Consider the following 5006-nt stretch of genomic DNA (forward strand, 5'->3'; position numbering starts at 1 on the left):
AAACTATTATTTGAGTTTGAGCTTCTTATTCTGAAATTAGTTAAAAGAAATGATAATCAAATAGAAAAATAAAGACAAAACGGAATAAAAAAAATAAACAAGATTTTAAATAATTCGGTTTATGATCTACGTCTACATAATAAAGCCTCATAGGCTGCATTTTGCTCTTATTTCACTTGATTGATTTACAAAGATCAATCAATATCCCTACTTACAGGAAAAATGGGATAGTTGAATACACTACAAATAAGGTAATCAAATCACAAAGAATTGATATGCAATTGCAATGATTTGATTGTAATCACAAGACCCGACTGAGCCATTGCCAAGACTTTGCCGGAATATCGCCGAGACCCGGTTAGGACTCGGCTAAGACCTCGACATTGTCAAAGAAAAAATAATTGGTAGAACAAAAAGCAATTAAAGTAGAATCAAATTTGCAAGAAATTGTGAAAGAAAAATTTAATTATACACACTCCTTTTTATTCATTCCCATCTTTTAAGAATTATCAATAAAAAGAAGCAAATTTAAAAAAAATTGGTTGTTGTTTCTACCCCCCACAATTATTTCACCTACTCATCAATTATGTTAACCGATTTCAAAAAATAATGAATTAGAGAAAATTGAGGAGAGTAAGCAAATAGAGGAATTAAGTAATTAAGTAATTACAGGGAAACTAGTAAGCCATTGGAAAAAAATAAAAAATAAAATGGTAAAGTTCACGTACCTCCTCAAACTACCACTCAATTGACAATGTTTTCTTAAACTTTGATAATGTCCCCCCAAAGTACTAAAACATTGTCAATGTCCCCCAAAGCTAGCAAAAAGATAAAAATGTGCTTATAAATTTCTCAATAAGACAAAAATACACCTATAAATTCGCCAAAAAAAAAAAAAAAAAGAGTTTTTAATTTTTTTTAAATGAAAAATTTTAATTAAAAAATAAAAAGAATTTTTTTAAAACAAATTTTTTTAAACGATTTTTTTTTTTTTTAAACAGAAATTTTTTATTTTCAAAAATTAAGTTTTTTTTTTAGAAATTTTAGTATTTTTTGTTTTTATTTTATTAAGGATTGTTTCATCATTGTCATTGAGGAGAATATTAACAATATTTTGATAATTTTAAAAAATATTTTCACAATTAAAAGTTTTTTTTCTTTTTATTTCCATTCAACTCTTCCTGCCCACTCCCGCATTTTTTCAACATTTCCCATTCAACTAATTAATAGTGAATGTCCCACCTATTGACGCGGGTTCCATTTTCCAACTAAATATCTCTACATTATCTTTGACACGGCACTCCTTGAACCATTCACGGTTTATTCAGAGGCTTTGAGAAAGAGTGGGTGGGGTGGGACCCTGTGTTCTTATGAGACGGAAGGAGAGGGGCATGGGTTTTTTCTGTTGAATCCTAGGAGTCACAAGGCGGAGCCCCTGATTCAAGCCATGGTTGATTTCATAAATCTGGACTGATCGAGTTATTTTGTTTGTCATGCTGTACCTGGTAGTTTCAAATAGTTACATTCAACTATTTCGATTCAACTGATAATTATGTCCAATTCAAAATAAATAAATAAATAATGAAGAAGAAAAAATGTCAATGAATATGGAATAATGATGCACCAACGACTCCCACGATTTCCAAATCTTTTCCTGTTCAACTGATAATGATATGGAATGGACCAACCTCTAACACGGTTTCAATGAAAATGATGCAATCGGTTCCCATTCATGCAAAGAATGTTAAAAGTCATGGTAAGGGATGTTAGGACAAATGGCCGACTCAGTTCTCTTCAACATTCTCTCAAATTTTCAACATACCTTTTAAATTATGAAAAATTATCAATGATGAAAATACTTTTAATAAAATTAAAAAAAAAAAAAACATATAAAAGTGGCTAAATTCAAAAATATAAAAGAAAGAGCATTAAAAATTTTTGTTTTCTTTTAAATTAATTAATTTTTTTTTTTTTTAATTTATAGGACTATTTTTGTCTTCTTGAGAAATCTTTTTTTTTTTTTTTTTTTTTGTGAGTACTTGATAAATCAGTTCTCTTCAATATCTTTCAAACTTTAATTAATTAGGACAATGTACCTTTTGAATTACAAAAATTGTTAATTAATGTTTCCCCGTGATGAAATTGCCCTTAATAAAATAAAACCATTTTTTTTAAGAAAAAAAATTATAAGAAAAAAAAGGGGTAGCCAAATTTTAAAATATGAAAGAAAAAAAAAAGAATTTGTTTTATTTTTTTAATTTTGAATTTATAAGAATATTTTTATCTTATTAAAAAATTTGTTGAGTTTTTTTTTTTTTTGGTAGTTTAGAGAAGATATTATTTGAATTAAAAGTTTAGAAGAGACACTGTAAATTCCGTAATAACTTAATTATAATATATCAAAATTTCTTTGTTAATGAAATACATTTTTTTTTTTTTTTTAATGAAATACTTTCTTATTCATGCATATAAGACCACACGGCTATGAGCCACCCATTATATATTGATCATGACCTTTGGAAATTGATTCCGCGAGATGATAAGAAGATTTAAGATGTGAAATATGAGCCGCACATGCATGGCCACATCATATCTAATGGACTCCCTTTAAAGTTTGAACGTCAAGTCAATGATGCACCTCTGAATCATCAATAATATATGCTATACACCTCTGCATCATCAATAATTCCCTCAAGATCGGTTTACTTGACTCACCACCCACAACCCACAAATGGCTGAAATAGTTCTCTACGACACTGCTGGGAGCATCATTAGGAGTTTGGGTTCTCTTGCTCTCCAAGAGATTGGAGTGTTATGGGGTTTCAAAAATGAGCTTCGAAAGCTCGGGGACACCGTTTCCACCATCCAAGCTGTGCTTTTGGACTCGGAGGAGAAGCAGGCCCATAACCATGCGATCAAAGATTGGCTTCGGAAGCTCAAGGATGCCATGTACGACGCCGACGACTTGCTGGATGACTACTCCACTCAACTTTTACGTCGACAACTGATGACACGGGATAAGAAGATGGCAAAACAGGTAAATTCTTTATTAATGTGCACATGATGTTGTCTGTCACTAAAGCATTCCCAGACCTGCATACAAATATTTATCACAACACAAGCCAAAGCAAATATATATCATTTTACGTAGTTTAAAATTTCTCAACAACAACAACAATTTGTTCATTATAATGTTAAACCCAACTATTGAACGGTATGGAAATTCTAATCTCAAGATAATTTCATCATAAACCCAATTATTGCTTTGATATATATATATAAAAGCAATAATCACTTAAATTGACATGCATTTAGAAGTGGCAAAGAGTACAAATTACCTCGATAGTCAATACTGTACTAAAAGTTAGGCGACAACTATTAAAACCTGAATAGACTGAATAGTAAGGTTTAGCGAAATTATCCCTATACTAGGCACGTAAATTGTGATTAAAATTCGTTCCTAAGTTACTTGACCTTTCAAACCTTCCCTCTATTATTAGAGATGTTTTATTCTTAGAAATAAGTTAAAAACTTAACCCTAAAGTTTCTTTTCTTTTCTCTTTATTAAAAAATATTTTTAATGTTTATTTCTTTTTTGTACCTTGGTCCGAACATAAAGTTTTCTTTTTCCTTGAAATGTATCATATTCTAGGAGCTCATTCTATTAATATTTTCATAACTTTTGAATAAATAAACGAAAGTAGGGTTAATCTTGAAATTTCACTAAAAAAGTGGTTTAGTTTTCTTCCAAAATTCTCAAAATTGTTTTTTATGGGGGCTTGGGTAAGAAATGGCCCATTTGAACCTCCTCCTAACTAGGTAAACCAGATAAGGCCCACAACTCACTAAATGGACCTAAATTAGAGCACTACACTCTGGTCACTTGGCCCATTGGCCCACAACACATATATCTAAGGTTTTTAACTTGACGAAATTTGGATCAAATACCCACCTAAACATGCCATGGACTGAAAGTTTAATTTCCAGATTTAACCCAAAGCTCTTCTTGATGCCATATATGAGTAATTACTTATTTTCTTGATATAGTCTTAACACCGCTTGAGGGTTATGTTTAGAAGGTTTTTACCACTCAAATGAGCCATTGAAAAGAGGTTTTTGGCTATAAAAGTTTCTGGTTTTTGGCTTTTGGTATTAGATCCTATGTCTATTTCATGAATGAACATCATTATAAACGTCATTTTTAAAGGACAATATTTTCTTCCAAAAAGATCAACACATCTTGTACACATAGACTTAAATTGCTTTCTGGTTATAAACTATCATCTTACAAAATTATGAATGAAACATTAAATTATGCCCATCATTAGGGATAAGACTATGCCATGGATTAGTCCATTAGGTTAAGAAATTAATTATCTCTTATAATCTCTTTTAGGGTCTTTGATCCAATTTTTATTAAGTTCACTAGGGCCAATAACATTGGTTCATATATCTAAAGCCCAAGACATTGGGCTAAAACTCATACTAACTTATATCAAATATGGGACGTTACAGTAACAATGTCTTCATGTATCATTTTGACATATATAGATGCTTTTATATTCCATTGTTTTGTCTGTTTTCTTTATCCTTACAACTGCTATAAATAGAGTCTTACAAAAAACAGTCTCATTTGTAAGAGTACTAACCATATGCAAAAAATGTACGGCTAATTAAGTTGCGACATCTTTCCAAGGAGCAAATGGCGTCTAGAAAAAGTCACATAAATTATCGGCCCCCCATTATAAACCCAACTATTCAATGGTAAGGGAATTCTAAAACTATCACCGTGAACGGATTGGAATTGATGGTTGTAAATAAAACAACCAAAAAAAAAAAAACACTAACTTAAACTTACAACAATTACAAACATGACCTTCATATTTTCCTTAATTACACATATAGCCCAAAAAATGTTTAACTTTTTGCAATGGACCATACTAAATATTTGGGAGTATTACAGGTACACATCTTCTTTTCCAAATCGAACCAGCTTGTATATGGCT

This window comes from Corylus avellana, chromosome ca5 (genome assembly GCF_901000735.1).
Source record: "Corylus avellana chromosome ca5, CavTom2PMs-1.0".
Lineage (NCBI taxonomy): Eukaryota > Viridiplantae > Streptophyta > Magnoliopsida > Fagales > Betulaceae > Corylus > Corylus avellana.